Source organism: Rhinopithecus roxellana, chromosome 6, assembly GCF_007565055.1.
Source record: "Rhinopithecus roxellana isolate Shanxi Qingling chromosome 6, ASM756505v1, whole genome shotgun sequence".
NCBI classification, from domain to species: Eukaryota; Metazoa; Chordata; class Mammalia; order Primates; family Cercopithecidae; genus Rhinopithecus; species Rhinopithecus roxellana.
In genome coordinates, this window is record NC_044554.1 from 40,031,128 (window position 1) to 40,051,443 (window position 20,316).

The 20,316-nt window shown below is 42.4% G+C and overlaps 1 non-coding gene across 1 annotated transcript; it reads left to right on the forward strand.

The window, feature by feature from the left end:
- Positions 1–4,959: 4,959 nt before the first annotated feature.
- LOC115898554 lies at positions 4,960–5,066 on the forward strand. The gene has a single exon (XR_004058264.1). It is a non-coding gene; the product is annotated as a U6 spliceosomal RNA (small nuclear RNA).
- Positions 5,067–20,316: the final 15,250 nt, after the last annotated feature.

The window sequence follows — 20,316 nt, forward strand, 5'->3', positions numbered from 1 at the left end:
CATGATGTACATTGGCTCAGTCCAGAGAGGCGGGACAACTCAAAGTTGGGAGGGGGCTTCCAGGTCATGTGTAAGAGACAAACGGCTGCATTCTTTTGAGTTCCTGGTTAGTCTTTCCAAAGAAAACAATCAGATATGCATTTATCTCAGTGAGCAGAGGGGTTACTTTGAATAGAATGGGAGGTAGGTTTGTCCTAAGCAGATCCCAGCTTGACTTTTCCCCTTAGCTTAATGATTTTGGGGTCCCAAGATTTATTTTCCTTTCACACAAGTATTACACAGACTGTAGCTTGTTACCACAGTATATTAACTGTGAGGAAATGTGTTAACTGCAAGCTTTGGTGCTAGATTGTCCATCCACAAATCACATGATCCGTGAACGATTCTGCCACTCCTTTCAAAGCCCATCACTGCACATCTGTTATGCGGTTCACACACAGACAGCAAAGTGTGTAGGCATGTTGCCTGCCTATCTCATCCCAGTGTTCAATCCATGTGACATTTTATAAAAATGGAAAAGTGGAAAAGGGAGTTGGCCAGCAAAGATCAAAGTATAGCAAGGAAACAAAAGGTGATAATACTGGGAATGAAATTTGATGACAAAATAAATGGAGTTATAAAAGTGATAGCTGACCATGGAAATGCTGGTCAGCTATACCTTAGACACTCAATCAGAGAATTAGTGAAGGTGAGTTTATCAACATAAATGAAGAAGGATTTACAGAAAGAATGGAGGTGTCCCAGAGGAAGTGGCACCAGTGGTAAACAACTTCGCATTAAAGGAACTGTCAGAGGTATTTCCCAACATTGAAAGCACAAAGAATAGAACGTTGAAAGCTGATTCAGTCTTACACAGCAGTATGACAGTTCACCAAAATGTTCACTCCGTGTCATAAGTTGTACAAACAGAAGAAGGCAAGCAGTGTCGAAACTACTCTTGATACATATATCGCAAATAAATCAAGATTTTCATTCCCTATATTTCATTTGTTTAAAATGTCAGTTTACCAAATAAATATTCATTTTTTATTTTTAAAAATTTCTATACATTTATAATTGACAGTAAGAACATTTTTAAAATTCTGACTTTTAAAGTTCATGAAACAATCATAATTTTTCCCATTGATTCTTTGTTTTGTTTTGTTTTGTTTTAATATGGAGTCTTGCTCTGTCCCCCAGGCTGGAATACAGTGGCACAGTCTCAGCTCACTGCAACCTCCACTTTCCAGGTTGAAGTGATTCCCCTGGTTCAGCCTTCCAAGTAGCTGGGACTACAGGCACATGCCACCACGCCAGGCTAATTTTTTTGTATTTTTAGTAGAGATGGGGTTTCGCCATGTTTGCCAGGCTGGTCTCAAACTCCTGGCTTCAAGCCCTCCTCCTGCCTCGGCCTCTCAAAGTGCTGGGATTATAGGTATGAGCCACCACACTAACCAATACCCTTTAAAGGAGCATTTGGTTAATCAAAAGAAAATCTAGATGAAAGAGGCAGGAACGGGAAGCATAAATTACTCTTCATTGGTTAAATGCATTTTCCTTAGTTAAGGCATTCTGGCATAATATTTTTTTATTTTTTATTTTTATTTTTTAAGGGACAGGGTCTTGCTCAGTGACCAAGGCTGGAGTGCAGTGGTACAATCACACCTCATGTGGCCTCCAACTCCTGGACTCAAGTGATCCTCCTGCCTCAGCCTCCCAAGTAGCTGGGACTCCAGGCATGTGCCACCACACTGAGCTAATTTTTATTTATTTATATTTTTTGTAGAGCTGGGGGGTCTCACTACATTGCCCAGGCTGGTCTCAAACTCCTGGCTCCAAGTTATCCTCCTGACTTGGCCTCCCAAAGCACTGAGATTATGAACATGAGCCACCACATCTGTCCAAAATTATGTATATTTAGTGCTAAGACATTTGAAGATTTCACTTGGCAGGCTCAAAGAGTGTTTTACACATTGCTGAGGCAGCTGCAGATAGTATTAGTAGGCGTTGGCTCTAAGGAGAATGAAGCTTTCATAAAAGAACATTCAGCTGAAACCAAGGAGAACTATAGCTTTGAAGGGAATTTCTGGGGTGATGGCTGGCCATTAAATTTTAGGAACAGCAATTTCTGTTGTTTATTTTGAAGTCATTTCCTGCCCTGTGCTATCATTTTCCTCTGTCCCCCAACCCAAAGTTTTCTGGTGAAGTCCCTTGTGGGTTGGTGGTGCTATGGAGTTGAAGGTGAGGCACCTCGGTTCACATTTGGTGTGAAATCATAAGATGCAGCATTTGCAGACAGCCAGCGATGTGTTAGGGGCTTGGCAGTCAGAACCATCTAGCACGCCCTGGAAAGGCTGGGGGAACACCAGATTCACTGCGAAGAAGCAGGATAGAGGCTGCATTTATATGATATGGTTAATACAGGAAGGTGTGACCTCAGAAGGCTGGAGAAACGAGACACTCAGGTTGCCAGCTGTGCTCCCTGAAGAACGTCTTCTAACTGAGATTGTTGCTGGCAGCCTGGGCCCCTTTTCAATGGTCTGAATGTCTATGCACCTGCCCTGCTTCTTACAAGATTCACACTAGCTTTGCAGCTTAAAAATTCCACCTGCCACCCGCCAGGGCCAACTGCCTCTTTTCTGCCTGCTCAGGGACATCAGCCCAGATCCCCTGCGGCAGCCACCACATGGGAAGACTGTCCTCAGTTTTTGGCTCAGGTGAGGACACACTAATCTGTGTCTCCATCCCCAATCCACAGAATCCCCAAGGAGTTTAATCCACATCACCCAACTCGTGCATCCCAGGAAGAAGGCGACGTCTCTGAAAATCCCATGCCTTGTTTCTTATTTCCCAGTCTCTTAAAAAGCCCCTGATCCCTGAATTCAGCTAAATCTCTCCTCCATCAGATTTGTTCCCTGTGGCCTGTAATCCCAGCACTTTGGGAGGCCAAGAGGGTTGGATCACCTGAGGTCAGGAGTTCGAGACCAGCCTGGCCAACAAGGCAAAAACCCGTCTCTATTAAAAATACCAAAAAAAAAAAAAATTAGCTGGGTGTGGTGGCACATGCCTGTAATCCCAGCTACTCAGGAGGCTGAGGCAGGAGAATCACTTGAACACAGGAGGCAGAGATTGCAGTGAGCCAAGAGTGCACCACTGCACTCCAGCCTGTGCCACAGAGTGAGGCTCTGTCTCAAAAAAAAAAAAAAAAAAAAAAGGCCCGGGCGCGGTGGCTCAAGCCTGTAATCCCAGCACTTTGGGAGGCCGAGACGGGCAGATCACGAGGTCAGGAGATTGAGACCATCCTGGCAAAACACGGTGAAACCCCATCTCTACTAAAAAAATACAAAAAAAAAAAAACTAGCCGGGCGAGGTCGTGGGCGCCTGTAGTCCCAGCTACTCGGGAGGCTGAAGCAGGAGAATGGCGTAAACCCGGGAGGCGGAGCTTGCAGTGAGCTGAGATCCGGCCACTGTACTCCAGCCTGGGCAGCAGAGTGAGACTCCGTCTCAAAAAAAAAAAAAAGAAAAAAGAAGAAGAAGATGTGTTCCCAACAGAACACAGAACAAGCAAATTATCTTGAAAGAGAAGCCCCAACATAGAGTACAGCAGTTTGAAAAGAGATGTTCATTCATTCATTCACTGAACAAAGGTTGCTGAGCTGCCACTATGCACAAAGTGTGGAAGACACGATATTGATTTTAAAAAAAGATGCACAAAATAGAGTCGCTGCTGCTCTTTGAAAGTGACTTGCAGAGGAGTCCAATTATCTTGTCCAATTATCTTGCAGCCGATGTATGTACAAACTGCTGTCAGTGTAATGAAGGGAAGGAACTCACCTTTTTGAGAAATTTTTTTTTTCTTTTTTTTAGAGACAGGGTCTCTCTATCTGTCACCCAGGTTGGAGTGCAGCAGCAAGGTCATAGCTCATTGCAGCCTCAAACTCCTGGGCTCAAATGATCCTCTTCCGTTGGCCTCCTGAGTAGCTGGTACTACAGGCGCACACCACCACACTGGGCTAATATTTAAATTTTTTTTTATTTTTTATTTTTTAGACAGAGTCTTGCTCTGTCACCAGGTTGTAATGCAGTGGTGCCATCTTAGCTCACTGCAACCTCCACCACCCTTGTTCAAGTGAGTCCCCTGCCTCAGCCTCCCAAGGAGCTGGGATTGCAGGTACGCACCACCATGTCTGGCTAATTTTTTGTACGTTAGTGGAGACGGGGTTTCATCATGTTGGCCAAGATTGTCTTGATCTCCTGACCTCGTGATCCACCCGCCTCGGCCTCCCAAAGTGCTGGAATTACAGGAGTGAGCCACCACACCCTGCCTAATATTTGAATTTTCTTGTAGAGATGGGGTTTAATTATGTTGCCCAGGCTGGTCTCAAACTCCTGGTCTCAAACAATCCTCCTGCCTTGGCCTCCCAAAGTGCTGGGATTTAGGCAAGAGCTATCACACCTGGCCTTTGGAAGTTTTTAAGAGAAGAGTCTGGCCTGGCCTGGGCAGCCATGAACCACTTCTCTGATGGCATATAGTGTGGGAGAGATCTGGGGATCAGTAAGAGGAACCTAGGCCAAGAGGCAGAGATGGGAGAACAACATGCCTCGGGAAGGCAGGCAGGTACGCATGGATTGAGGGAATAGAGAAAATTGTGGGAGCCATAGGACTCCAGGGTGTGGAAAGCACGCAGTATGAGAGGCAAGACCACGTGCAGCCCCTACAGAGGCCACATACACGAGAAGAGACTTAACACAGCCTCGCTCTGTAACCGAACCAGGGTTCAGCTGCTGATCACTTGAACGTCTTACACAAGAGACAAGAATTTGTGGGAAGAAAAGCTGGTTTATTTGGAGACCAAGCAAAGCAAGAAGATGGTGGACTATCATACCAAAGTACCATCTTAGGTCACAACCAGTTTTAGGCTCTTTTTATGCTAAGAGCAGGGGGACGGTGGGCAGGCTAGGATCAAGACGTAACTGACAGTGCTTGCTTTGGCAGCACATTTACTAAAATTGAAACAGTACAGAGAAGAATAGCAAGGCCCCTGGGCAAAGATGACACGCAAGTTCCTGAAGCATTCCATATTTTAAAAAATAATTTAAATTTTAAAAAGAGGTAACTGACCACCGCAGACATCCGGGCACTAGTGAGGGTCCAAGGAGGTTGGAAACTTCTTCATCCTTGGTCAGGTCACAATGCTCGTATAAATCTTACAATGAAACAGCGAGTTGTTTACATACTTCTCCTTTCATCCCAGAGTTCGTTTTTAAAACTACATGATTGCTGTGTGTGCGTTATTATCCCAGTGTTCTAAAATTATCCTAGGCTACGTGCAGGAATGAGTGACGGTCCCTTAAACAAAAATGGAGTTAGTTATGTTTGTTCTTTTGCTGTTTCTCCACTATAGTTCAAAGATGGCTTCCTAATGAGATGACGCTCTCAGGACTCACACCCTCACGCAGTCGCTGTTCCTTAAGTCTCAACAGGCCTATGACTCTGCATGGCTTCTGAAGCTGTCATAAGAAGTCTTGTGACTTCCTCTGGGAGATCTTGGAAAGTTTGCACTGGCCTGTAAGTGTTTGCAGTTGGGTACCCCAGGTTAACTATGAAAAGAGAGTGTTGCCCAGCTGACCCGCATAGCTCTGCTACCCCCACCGAGACACCAGACATATCAGAGAAGAGTTGAACCTTCAGATGACCACAGCTGTAATCAATATCTAAATGCAAAACTGTTTGAGAGATTCACAACAGCAAAGACATGGAGTCAACCCAAATGCCCATCAATAATAGACTGGATAAAGAAAATGTGGAACACATATACCACGGAATACTGTGCAGCCATAAAAATGAATGAGATCATGTCCTTTGTAGGGACATGGATGGAGTTGGAGGCCATTATGCTCAGCAAACTAACGCAGGAGCCGAAAACCGAATGCTGCATGTTCTTTCTCACTTATAAGTGGGAGCTGAATAATGAGAACACATGGACACAAGGGGAGAACAGCACACACTGGGGCCCATCACAAGAGTTGGGGGAGGGAGAGTATCAGGAAGCATAGCTAATGCATGTGGGGCTTAATACCTAGGTGATGGGATGATCTGTGCGGCAAACAACCATGGCACACGTTTAGCTGTGTAACAAACCCACATATCCTGCACATGTACCCCTGAACGTAAAATAAAAGTTGAAGATTTAAAAAAAAAATGTTGGAAAGACCCCAAGTGAAAACCATCCAGCTGAACCCAGTTCACCCACAGAACTGTAAGAGCCAAATAAATATCTTCTGTAAACCACTATATTTTGTGCTGGTTTGTTCTGCAGAAGTAGAGGAACAAACTTCATGCCTGGAAGTCAATGCTTCCAAGAAAAAAAAAAAAAGAAAGAAAGGAAGGAAGGAAGGAAGGAAGGAAGGAAGGAAGGAAGGAAGGAAGGAAGGAAGGAAGGAAATTAAAACGGGGCTCAAGACATACAAATGTACTAGTGGATCAATAGGGTTGCCCGTTTCACATCTTGAGTAACAAATGCTGCCCAGACAGCCTTAAAGGCACAGAGCCTGCTGGATGGAGTTTGGCTCCTGTCCACCTGTTGAATTTCTGTAGTCTTTAATTTGTCTGAGTCATGTGTTTTCCTGACTGACACCGATAGTTCAGTGTGTCCTTCTGGGCATAGTGCTATAAAATTGTAGCCTAGTTGATTAATAAGGTGTCTCTATTCCCCGCTTTCCTTCACTGTCATTTACAAGAAAACAGCGTGACTGAGTGGCAGAATATAGCCCTGTCAGGATCCTGCCTTCACAGAAATAAAGAAAAATGTGAAACTGTCAAATCTCAAGTGTTCTATATCCAAAGGAACATTACTGCATCCTCTCTGGCATCCCTCAACATCCCATCATGCTCCTATCAGTGAAAAAAAACAATAGCGTAATGTGCAGATGCTTCTTCTGAGTTTATTTTTATTTGGTTCAGTAATAACCAGGGTGATTTCTGAATGCCAATAAGACAGCTACACACAGTATTCCTGTCTTCCCGTTCAGACAGAAATGTAGTTTATTCACCATGCCAGCCATGCTAAAATGCCCAGAAAGTTTCACACTGGTCTATGAAAGAATTCTAGTAACATTGACAGAGATATTAGGTGTTATCTAATCTACCTAGTAACCAGATTCATTGATTTCTTCATTCAAAAATTTGCTATTGAATGACCACTATGAGTCAGGCACCGTGATTGATAATCTACATTTTTCTATTGTGGTAGCTAACTGTGGTCTGTAAACTAACAACGAATAGCTAAGCACCACCTGCACCCTGCTGCCCCAACCAACTGAACAAACTCTCTTGGCCAAAGGGACCCCAGAAAAACTTTCAAACTGAGTTCCCAGCCATGATGAGATGGCGGGGTCAGACATGCCTCATAATACATGCCCTTTTGCAGTTTAGACACAGTTGACCAGCACTAGTGTTAAAACAGAGACCACAAGACTGACAGAACAGACTCATAGTGGCAATAAGATACCAAATTCTAAACAGGATCTAAGGTCATATCAGGCAAGGGTTAAGTCAGACACCCCTACGCTTTAAGAATGAACTACATTCTAACTGCCACAGGTTTTTATTTTCCTCTAGCAGCTAAATAAGCACTGACCTCGGGATAAGTATTATTAAAATAATTAGGTCACCACCAGACACTAACTAACTGATCCCCCCATTCCACCAGTCACAACTACAGCTTTGACTGGACAAGAGGCTGCTTTCTGTCTCTTCTTCTGATAAGAAGACCACTAGCCACGGGCCTGGTTCCAGCCGGTTTATAGAGGCTGCACACTTGAGTAGCTCCAGATCTCGAAAAGATGTTTTGACATTTAGAGGCTAACTGTAATACGTTTAAGTGTTAAGTCTTCACCACAACGTGAACATGGGTCCTATGTTAGATGCACGTTTGTTCAATACAAATACATTAGGACCACCTTCATGAATATTCATAGCTCTTCCTTAACCTGTTGAATATGTATGTTTAGCCAATCTGTTCAGCATAAACTCCTGCCCCAGCTCTTCTTCCTCCTTTGACGTGCCTATCTCTGGTCTGGCCCAGAGGCTATGATTCCCAGCATATGGGATGGCCATCTTGCAGGATATAACCCTTTACAAGAAATAAAGTCTTCTCTAAATTTATAAATTGGTGATTTTTTTTTTTAAGTTAACAGATCTTAGCCTACAGAGCTTTATTTACTTTGGAGTTCTGGCAGAGCTACTTCTGAGCCCAGGTTTGGGCACGTGATAATCTGTGTGTTTCTACTGCCCAGTCTTCCAGAATGGTGTTGGTGCTTTTTTTGAAACTTGGTTATCCAGTTCTTTCTTCAATTCCAAGACATATTTTCTATTCTTTCTGTAAACTCTTTTTCTTAGTTGAAGTTACCTGGAGTCCATTTTTGTGGCTTACAACTTAGCAACACCACCTGATACAGTTCTCCTTACAGCTGAGATAGCAAGGAGTTTTGTTTTCTCCTAAACTTCATCCAGTTTCAAATAAAATAGACAGCTCTGTATGTGTGTGTCTTAACCACCTTAGGTGTTGGTGCCACCTTTATGCAATGGAAGAAATCAGTTTTGACCATGAAACCCTAAGTCTTGAGTATCCATTCTCTGCTAGGCCAGGTGGGGAAGTCCAAGTTGAAAACGAAATGTGTGTGCACATGTAATCTGCCCTAATAGACTGTAAACTCCTTGCTGTGAGAGACTATGGCTTGTTCAATTTCATATCCTTAAAAATGGTGATTCCTAAGCATTGATGCTTCAAGGTAGTAGATGTGGTTTTTGAGGCTCATCAGAATATAGATAGTCATAAGATGGATGGAAGTCTTGGAAACAGATGACAGTATCTTGGGAAATTGGAAGGGATTTGTATTAGTTCGTTCTCACGTTGCTATAAAGTATCTGAGACTGGGTGATTTTTAAAGACAACAGGTTTAATTGGCTCACAGTCTGCAGGCTGTACAGAAAGCACGATGCTGTAATCTGCTCAGCTTCTGGGGCGGTCTCAGGAAACTTACAATCATGACAGCAGGCAAAGTGGGAAGCCAGCATTACACACGGCTGGGAGCAGGAGAGAGAGAGAGGGGGGAGGTACCACACACTTTTAAACAACCGGATCTCATGACAACTCATTACCACAATGACAGCATCAAGGGGGACAGTGTTAAACCATGGAAACCACCCCGACGATCCAGTCACCTCCCACCAGGCCCTACCTCCAACACGGGGGATTACAATTAGACATGAGATTTGGGCGGGGACGCAGATCCAAACCACATCAGGATTTAAAAACGAAACCTGGGGTAATATCAACATTTAAGATAAAGAAAGAGGTGGAAAGAAAAGCCAGCAACAGAAGCAGAGAAAGGAATCAGAGAAGTAAGAGCCAAGCATGTTAGCACAGAAGTCAGTGGAGACTCAGGTTTTGAGAACCAGGCCGTGGTCAACAGCACCACGTGCTGCAGAGGGTCCAGGCCAACTGTGCACTAAGGAGAGTTCAAAGAACTCAGCAACAAAAAAGCCTCTCATGATTCCATTCCCAGCAGAGCGATGGGAACAAAAGCCAGCTTGCCCTGGTGGACACGCAGAATCGGGTTGTGACGATGACCCCTTATTGTGGTGCTTAAAAGGAGGAAGAAAGAGGGGGCAATATTTTGTGTGGCAAAAATGAGATGGAGAGGAGCTCTGGCTGTTCTTTGTAAAGGCTCAAATAATTAAATGAATTATTGAATGAATTATTATCTTTCAAAAGAAATACCCTCACTAATAGTGAATACCCTGAACACCACTAACCCACAAATTCCATTTTAAAATCATAAAAGTAATTGGCACTTGGCTAGGACTTTGTAGTTGACAATGCATGGGTTAGCACTCTTTCTCTCTGGTGTTTAAGCAAAAATGATTTACTCAAAACCCCAAACCAAGAATAGTCTTATATGGAATCTCCAACAAACTAAGGCTCTAAAGCCCTCCCTTTGATCAGGGACTGAGAGCACTTGAAAAGAAAACCGTGTAATCCTCCCACTCTCTGCCTAAAAAAAAAAAAAAAAAAAAGCAACAAGCACTGATGCAAATAGCAAATGCTTTGAACTGAAAATCACACAATGGTAGGGGAGCATCAAAAGTGCCCACATGAAGGTTTTCTCTAATGGAGACAAAGACCAAAAAAAAAAAACCCACTTCCTATAGCATGTTCAATAGGGCTTAGAGCGTAAAGCCAATGTCATTTTCATGCTATCTGTATGCCAAAAGTTTTACCCATATAATAATGCATGTTTCTAGTTATTTTATTCTATTTTTTAAACGCCTCTTAACATTACATGGTAAGATCACACATCTTTAGGTTAGCACAATATAAGTAGCTCAATGGCTGTATTCTATATTCCATCCTCTCTGCCCGGTAGCCAGTCAGTTTCTTCAGTAGACGAGACCTTGTCTACCCAGTTCACGTTATATTTCCACGTTGTAGCACCATGCCTGACATGTCATAATTTTGCTCAATTAATGAATGCCTTAGCTAAGCCCTCATCATCTTTTGCCTGAGTAATTATGTTCTCTAATGAATGCCTCTGCTTCCATTCTCCCTCCTGGTATCAGTTATCTATGGCCTAGTAGCAAATCATGACAAAATTCAAAGTCTCAAAACAATAATAATCCTTTCTTTTGCCCTTGAATGTGCAATTTGGGCAGGGCTGAGCAGGGTCAGCCTCTCTCTGTCCCATGTGGAATTCACTGAGAACGAAGGATCCACTCTCAAGATGGTGTAGCCCCGTGGCTGGTAGTTGACACTGACTGTCAGCTGGGAGCTCAGCCATGGCTTTCAGCTGGGGTCCTGAATTTCATTCCTTGTGGATCTTTCCACAAATGCTTGGGCATCCTCATGGCATGTTGGTGAGTTCCAAGAACAAACATACCAAGAGGCCTAGGAGGAAGCTGTGTTGGGTTCTGTGATCCGGCTTGGGAGTCTCACAGTATCATAAGTCCGCCCAGATCTACTCAATGGAAGGAATACCCAAGTCATATTGTAAGAAGAGCCTGTTGGATGTCTGATATGGTTGCAGCCATGTATACAATCTCCCTCATTCTTTTTAACCATCTCTTTCAATGCTCCTACATGATTTTTTAAAACGCAAACCTAATTGTGGTTAACTCTCAGCTTAAAAACATCCACTGTAGGCTGGGCACAGTGGCTCACACCTGTAATTCCAGCACTTTCGGAGGCCGAGGCAGGCAGATCACAAGATCAGGAGGTCGAGACCATCCTGGCTAACACGGTGAAACCCTGTCTCTACTAAAAATACAAAAAAATTAGCCAGACGTGGTGGCGGGCACCTATAGTCCCAGCTACTAGGGAGGCTGAGGCAGGAGAATGGCATGAACCCCAGAGGCAGAGCTTGCAGTGAGCTGAGATTGCACCACTGTATTCCAGCCTGGGGGACAGAACAAGACTCTGTCTCAAACAAAAAATTAAAAAATAAAAGATCCATTGTTCCTAAGAACAAATTCCAGGCCAAGCACAGTGGCTTATGCCTGCAATCTCAACACTTTGGGAAGCTGAGGTGAGAGAGCCCAGCAGTTCAAGACCAGCCTGGACAACATAGTGAGACTTCAACTCTACAAAAAAAAAATTTAAAAATTAGCCGGACATGGTGGTGCACACCTATAGTCCCAGAAACTTGGGAGGCTGAAGTGGAAGGATCATTTGATCCCAGGAGGTTGAGGCTACAGTGAGCTATGATCCCCACTGCACTCCAGCCTGGGTGACACAGTGAGATCCCATCTCAAAAAAAATAAAAAAAATAATAACAACAACAAAGAATGGAGGACACACAAATCTTCCATGACGTGGTACCTGCAGCCCCTGAGTTTTACCTCCCACATGGCCCCCTAGAGTCACATCAATTACACACTTTCCTCACATGTCCTTCCTGCTACCTCCAACAGGTCATTTCAACTGTCTTATCAGGTGCACGCTCACTTGGAAAAGATGAGTGATCACCCTTATCCTCACTGTCCTTTCTCTATTGCCCTCTGAGGATCATCCAGAGAAGGCTTCCATTGGACTGAGTACTCTCCATTTTAAGTAATTATTCCTTTTTCTTTTCTTTTTTTTTTTTTTTTTTTTTTTTTGAGACTAAATCTTGCTCTGTCACCCAGGCTGGAGTGCAGGGGCATGATCTCAGCACACTGCAACCTCTATTTCCCGGGTTCAAGCCATTCTCCTGCCTCAGTCTTCCGAGTAGCTGGGATCACAGGCATGCGCCACCACATCCGGCAAATTTTTGTATTTTTAGTAGAGACGGTGTTTCCCCATGTTGACCAGGCTGGTCTTCAACTGCTGACCTAAAATGTTCTTCCCGCCTTGCCCTCCCAAAGTGCTGGGATTATAGGCATGAGCCACTGCACCCGGCCAGTAACCACTTTTCAGGCTGCCTTTGAAAATGATCTTGTGGAGAGAACAAACATTGTTTTATTCATGTATACATCCCTGAACCTCACCACAAATTAATTGTTATCACGGTGTTAAAGAAGAAAACTGAAATACAAAGAGTAAGTAACTTGCTCAATATCCCATAAATGACAGAGCTAAGATTTGAATTGAAGTCTTTCTGGGTCTAAAGCCCTCACTCCCAGAAGAAAGGGACCGATGTGGTCTTGAATGTACTATTAAGGTAATAAAATGGCATCATGGTGTCTTCAGCTCTCAAAACTAACAAAACGAATGTAAAAGACAAATTTAAAACCACCATAAAAATAGACAATAAGCAAAAAAAACCACAGGGCCACAAGGCTTATGTCAAAAAACCTTTTGGATGTTTTGTTGTTGTTGTTGCTGTTTGAGACAGCATCTTGTCTCCCAGGCTGGAGTGCAGTGGCATGATCATAGCTCACTGAAGCCTCAACCTCCTGGGCTCAAGTGATCCTCCCACCTCAGCCTCCAAGTAGCTGAATCTACAGGCATGTGCCAGCATGCCTCGTTAATTTAAAAAAATTTTTTTAGAGGTTGACGGGGGGGGGGGGGGGGCGGGTCTCACTATATTGCCCAGGCTGGTCTTGAACTCCTGGCCTCAAGTGATCCTCCTGCCTCGGTCTCCCAAAGTGCTGAGATTACAGGCATGAGCCAATACACCTGACCCATAATCCTTTTGTGAAAGTCTAGAAATAATGTCTAAGAATTAGTGCTTCTCATGGCCATCTTCTCCCCAAAACCAAAACAGAATAAAGATGGTCGATAGACAAAATCCTAAGATAGCTCATGAATATCTCAATTTCTAGAGAAGCAGGCAGAGGGTATGTGTGGGCAGTTGGGGTGAAAAGGTGTAGAAAAGACTGAAGCCCTCCCCCATAATCTCGGTGCCTCACTTTTGTTTTTCCCTGGTGGAGAGGAAAGCCAGAGAGGAATCGAGAATGATTATAATTGCGCAGAGCTAATTACCTTCAGCAATAACAGGGAGTTTGTGATGCAGTCATGAAAATAAATAAGACGTCCTGAGGGAAGGAGAGGCGTGGAAGGGAAAGAAACACACAGAGATTCAGTTCTGTCCCCCTCTTCCCACAGGTCAAAACATTGAGCCCCGAAGCCCCGGGTTTTGCCTTCTGTGTCTTCCACTGACAGAAGTAGTGAAAAACAGCCCCTGGGAGAGATGGGGGAAGTCAAGGAAGAGGCTCATTGAGACCCAACCTTGGTTCAAAGGGAAATTTTGGACTCTGCCTGGAATTGGGGAAATGGCCCAAAAGTGACCTTGCTGAGAGCGACAGGACAAGACTTTTTAACAAACTTGAGGAAGAGAGAGCAGAAAAACACCCACTCCCCATGATACCCCACATCCCCAGCCTGCTTACCTGCGTGAGCTCTCTCTCCCTCTCTCCCTTTCCCTCCCTCTCTCCCCTTTCCTTTCTTTCTCTCTCTCTCCCACTTTCTCTTTTTCTCTCTTTCTCCCTCTCCTTCTCTCTCCCCTTTTCTTTCTCTCTCTCTCCCTCTCTCTCCCTGTCTCTCTTTTTATCTTTATTTCTCCCTCTCTATCCCTTTCCCTTTTTCCTCCTTCTCTTCCTCTCCCCCCTCCCTCTTTCACTCTCTGTCTCTCTCCCTCTCTTTCATCTCTGTTTTTCCTCCCTCTCTCCCTCTTTCTCTTCCCCTCTCTCTCATCTCTCTTTCTCTCCGTTTCCTCCCTCTGTCCTTCTTTCTCTTCCTCTCTGTCTCTCTCTCATCTCTATCTCTCTCTCATCTCTCTCCCTCTCCCTTTTTCCTCCCTCTCTCCCTCTTTCTCTTTCTCACTGTCTCTCTCTTATCTCTACTTCTTTCTTCCTCTCATCTCTCCCCTCCCTCTCTCCCTTCCTCCCTCCCTTCCTTTTTTCTCCCTCTCCTTCCCTCTCTTTTCCACCCTTTCCTTGACCTCACACTCTGCAATCTCAGGCAAGGAGAAGATAAAAGGATACTAAGGTCAAGGAGACTTGACCCAGACTCTATTAGAACAATACCTGTAACCATGTTTAACATGAGCAAATAGGGAATAAAGTCTTAGCACTAGCACTTGTGCTAAATAACTACTGAAGAATATATATCAAAGGAAGAAAAACAGCATGCAAAATACAGGCAAAGACACTTTACACTTGGTGCAGTGACTGACGCCTGTAATTCCATCACTCTGAGGGGGTTGAGGCGGGAGAATCGCTTGAGCCCAGGAGTTCCATACCAGCCAGGGCAACATAAGGAAACCCTCATTCCTACAAAAAATAGAAAAAAAATTAACCAGGCATGGTGGTGCATCCTTGAAGTCCCAGCTACTCAGGAGGCTGGGATGGGAGGATTGCTTGAGCCCAGGAGGTTGAGGCTGGAGTGAGCCATGATTGTGCCACTGCACTCCAGCTTAGGTGACAGAGCGACACCCTGTCTCTAAAAGAAGACTCTCTTCAGATCTCCTGCTTTAGGATTGGATAGATATCCTGGGAAACGTTTCACTATGAAACAAGTAGATGCTGGGTATCCCACAGCAAATATAACTCTGAACGCTTAGAAAATTTCACAAGAAATTAAAGAAGGTTTCCAGGGATTGAAATGAAATAGGAGCTGATGCCAGAGTGGTGAGTACAACCATAAGCCAAAGCTGCCCTGGGGTGCGTGCTGGTGTCCATATTCTGGACTTGGGTTTTGATAGCTTGGCCAGGAATAACAGACCAAGTTTTCCATACGTCCATGGTGAAGCATTGGAACTGAGACTCCTCACATCAGTGAGGACCCCACAAGAGCTATGCCCATAATATGAAGCTGAGCTAGGGGAAAAAAAATCCTTCCTCAAGCAAAGGAGCCCAAAACACATGCAAACATGTTTGTCTTGGCCAAGACGGAGAGTAGAGGAGGTCTTCTCTGAGAATGTGTAATCAAGCCCTTTCCTTCCGTGAGTATGGGGTTGAATTTACTCTCTGATTGCTCCAGGAAAGCCCAGGGTAAGTGACTAGATTGAAGAGGCACCATGCTGATAGCAGTCCAGGCACCTAAGAGAAACCAACACAAATCCTGTTGTAGAGGAAATCATTCCTATCCCAGGCTCTTCAGGAATCTCAAATTTAAAAGCCAGTCACATATGAGCTTGCAATTAAAAATCATAAAAGACATGAGGATAAAAGTCACCTTCCTCAAGAGTCAGTAAGATTAATATACAATAAAATCTCAAGAACATTTAGCGTTAGAGTTATCAGATACAGACTATAAAATAACTGCATTAAAAATATTTAAATAGGCCAGGTGTGGTGGCTCACTCTTGTAATCCCACCACTCTGGGGGGCCAAGGCAGGCAGATTGCTTGAGTCCAGGAGCTCGGACCAGCCTGGGCAACATGGCAAAACTTTGTCAGTACCAAAAAAAAAAAAAAAAAAAAAAAAATGCAAAAATTTGCCAGGCATGGTGGTGGGCACCAGTAGACCCAGCTACTCAGGTAGAAGGATAGCTTGGGCCTGGGAGGTCAAGGCTGCAGTGACCTTTGATTGCATCCCTGCACTCCAGACTGGGCAACAGAGAGAGAGGCTGTCTCAAAACAAAACAAATACATCAATATAAATAAATAAATAAATAAAACATTTAATGAAATAAAATGTGTAATAAAAAATTTAGAGGCTCCCAAAATAACCACTGTGGTATTTGTGGTATAGTGGTTAGCATAGCTTCCTTCCAAAATAACCATATAACTTTAAAAAAAAGTAGAACTTCTAAACGTGAAATGTAAAATAATTAAAATTCAGAATTCAATGTGGTTTAAAGAGCTGAATGACCACCACCGAAAAGAGAATTGACTAGGTATGGGGACACATGCCTGGAATCCCAGCACTTTGGGAAGCGGACTGCTTGAGCTCAGGGGTTCAAGACCAGCCCAAGCAACATGGCAAAACTCCATCTCTACAAAACAATTAGCCAGGCATGAAGGTACATGCCTGTAGTCCCAGCTACTTGGGAGGCTGAAGTAGAAGGATCACTTGACCCCGGGAGGTTGAGGCTTCAGTGAGCTGAGATCACACCACTGCACTCTAGCCTGGGTGACAAAAAAAGAGAATTAATGAACTGAAAGGGATTACCCAGAATGTAGCACAAAGAGATGAGGAAAGAATAATTTGGTCTAATATACACCTAATCAAAGTTCCAAAACAAGAAAGTGTACAGAACTCAGAAGAGAAAATATTAAAAGAAGTGATGGCTAAAATTTTTTTTAAAATAGTGGAAGATGTAAATCTTCAGATTTAGATACCACAACAAATCTAAAGCAGGAGCCATAAAGAGACCATTGTATTAGCCTGTTCTCACATTACTATAAAGAATTACCTGAGACTGGGTAATTTATGAAGAAAATAGGTTTAATTGGCTCATGGTTTTGCAGGCTGTATAGGAAGCATGGCTGGCAGGCCTCAGGAAACTTATAGTCATGGCAGAAGGTAAAGGAGAAGTAGGCACATCTTCACATGGCCAGAGAAGGAGGAAGAGAGAGAGAAGGGGCAGGTGCTACACACCAATTCTCATGAGAACTCACTCACCATCACAGGAACGGCAAGAGGGAAATATGCTCCCCGTGATCCAATACCTCCCATCAGGCCCCTCCTCCAACATTGGGGATTATAATTTGACATGAGATTTGGTCAGGGACACAAATCCAAGCCATATCCACCACCCAAGATACATCATAGTAAAAACCACAGAATACCAAAGGTAAAGGAAAAAAACAATCTTCAAAGCGGCCAGTGAGAAATGACAGATCACCTGCAAAACAATGCCAATTAAACCACCACCAGAAATCTTTAGCAACAACTACAAAATTCAGAAAATTATAGAATAATAACTTTAAAACACCAAGAGACTCTCATTTTTACTAATGTGTTAGCACTAAGTGAGTTTAAGAGCTTTAAATATAATTTTATAAAGATGGACATGAGAAGATAGTCCAACAAGAACTAAATTGGAATTTTTTTTTACTGGTTCATCAAGATGGGGGCTTAGACTTAAAAATAAATATAAAAATAATAGGATGTGCTATTTCTTACCCATCCTCCCCCACAACAAAAAAAAAAATTTAGAGAAAATATACCCAGCTAAACTATCATTCCATCCAAGCTATAACATTAACCGATGACAAAGTCAAGAAATCCTGAAAGCCTATGACCAACAGGTCCTCACTAAGGAACTAGCCAAAGAATATACTTCAGGAGAGAGGAGATGACCTAGAAGGAAAGTCCAAGATTCAAGAAAAAATGGTAACTAAGTAAAGCAATAATCACATCAGAAGATCTAAAGCAAGTGTTGACAAACTGTGGACCAAATCCAGTCCATTGCCTATTTTTGTAAATAAAACTTTCTTGAAACACAACCACTCTTATTTGTTCATGGTTTCACGGCTGTTTTTATAGTACAACAGCAGATTTGAGTAACTGTGACATAGACCCTTGTGGCCATAAAATCTGTCCCCACACAGAAAACATCTCCTTACCCCTTATCTAAAGGATTTGCAAAACAACTGATTTGTGGGTTAAAAGAAAAAAAAATCAGCATAAAATTAAATATTGATCTACAATAATATGTAAGACAGAGGATAAGTTATTTGAAGTATATTCTAAGGTCTATGATTGTTCAGAGAAAGAAATATTCTATTTAACTTTGGTCTTTAAGTTACTTAAGCATATCAAAATGTTAAGGGTACTGACTAAAAGAGTAGAATAGGTCAGGAATGGTGGCTTACGCCTGTAATCCCAGCACTTTGGGAGGCCCAGGTGGGCGGATCACTTGAGGCCAGGAGTTCAAGACCAGCCTGGCTAACATGGTGAAGCCATATCTCTACTAAAAATACAAAAAATTAGTCTGCAAGCCGGTAATCCCAGCTACTCAGGAGGCTGAGGCAGGAGAATCTCTTGAACTGGGGAGCTGGAGGTTGCGGTGAGCTGAGATCACACCACTGCACTCCAGCCTGGGCAACAGAGTAAGACTCTGCCTCAAAAAAATGAATGAATAAATAAAATAAAAGAATAGGATAGAGTGAAAACTTCCAAAACAATAGAGAGGACAATGAAACAAATACAATCAATCCAAAAGAAAACTGAAAAAGAAAATCCATAAAGCACCGAAAAGGCAGATCAAATAGAAAGTAGAAACTATAATGCAAGGAAGAAGATTAAGCATATCAGTAAATGTAATGGAGTGACTAATATTTTCCAGTAAATAGAGAATGTCAGATTGAGTTTAAAAATACACACACACACATATATATAAATACACACACACACACATATATATATACACACACTAGTATACAAATGAGAGTTTGAAAGACAAAAAAAAAAATCTAGGATAGTTTCCTGATATCAGAGAAAATAAAATTTAAAGCAAGCAAGTATTATTATGAATAAAGAGGATTGCTATCATGATCAAAGGTTTGCCTTGCCAGGAAGGTAATTTTATATTTGTTCATGATTAGTAGCACAATCTCATTTATAAGATAAAAATTACAGAACTACATGAGAAATTGTCAAATCCATCAACAGAATGGAATAGAAAAACACACCTTTCCTAGGAATAAATAAAGTAAGCAGTAAATTACAGAACGGTTGAACTACACAATTAATAAGCTTGACCTTATGAATATGTGTATGTGTGTCCCTGCCCCAAACAATTAGGAGAATCATATTCCTCTCAACCACTCATGAAACATTTATTAAAAATGACTGCACTGTAAGTCAGAAAGTTCTTTAAATTTTTATAGGACTGACATCTAATAGACCACATTCACCAAAATTTAATGGTTAGAAATCAGCAATAAAAAGGTAACTAAAACCCATGCATTTATACATTTCAAAAACATTCTTTAAAAAGATCTTTCTATTCTCAAAATTACACGCACACTGTAATTTGTGGGTCAAAGAGGAAATTAGCATGGGAATGTTTCACTACTTGAGACTGAACCATAATAAAATCTTATACATTGTAAGTGTTAGCATGTACTAAAGCAATACTCATAGGGAAATGTAGAATCCTAACTGCTTATATCAAAAAGATAAAGAGTAAAAATTAATGATCAAATCATCTAATGTAAGAAGTTAGTGACAGAACACAGAATATAAACTTGAGGAAAGTAGCAGGAAGAAAATAACAAAGATAGAAATGGTGGCTCATGCCTGTAATCCCAGCACTTTGGGAGGCCGAGGTGGGCAAATCACGAGGTCAGGAGATCGAAACCATCTTGGCTAACACAGTGAAACCCCGTCTCTACTAAAAATACAAAAAAATTAGCCGGGCGAGGTGGCGGGTGCCTGTAGTCCCAGCTACTCGGGAGGCTGAGGCAGGAGAACAGTGTGAACCCAGGAAGCAGGGCTTGCAGTGAGCCAAGATCATGCCACTGCACTCTAGCCTGGGCAACAGAGTGAGAGTCACTCTCAAAAAAAAAAAAAAAAAAAGAAGAAGATGAAAGGAATGAAGTCTAAAATAAAAATACAATAGAAAGAATTGTCAAAGCCAAAAATAACTTCTTGGGAAAGACACAGAAAGAAAAATGCTGCATGATTTCACTTGCATGTGAAATAAAAAAAAAATTATACAAAGTTACAGTTATACAGAATGAATAAGTGTGGAGAGCCGATATATAACATTGAAACTATAATTAATAGTATTGCACTGTATACTGAAAATTTGCTAAGAAAGTAGATTTTAGGTACTTTCACCATGAAAAATAGCTAACTACATGGGATGACGAATATTTTAATTTGTCTGTAATAATCATTTTACTATGTACATGTATATCAAAGCATTTTGTACACCAGAAATATGTACAATAAAAATAAAT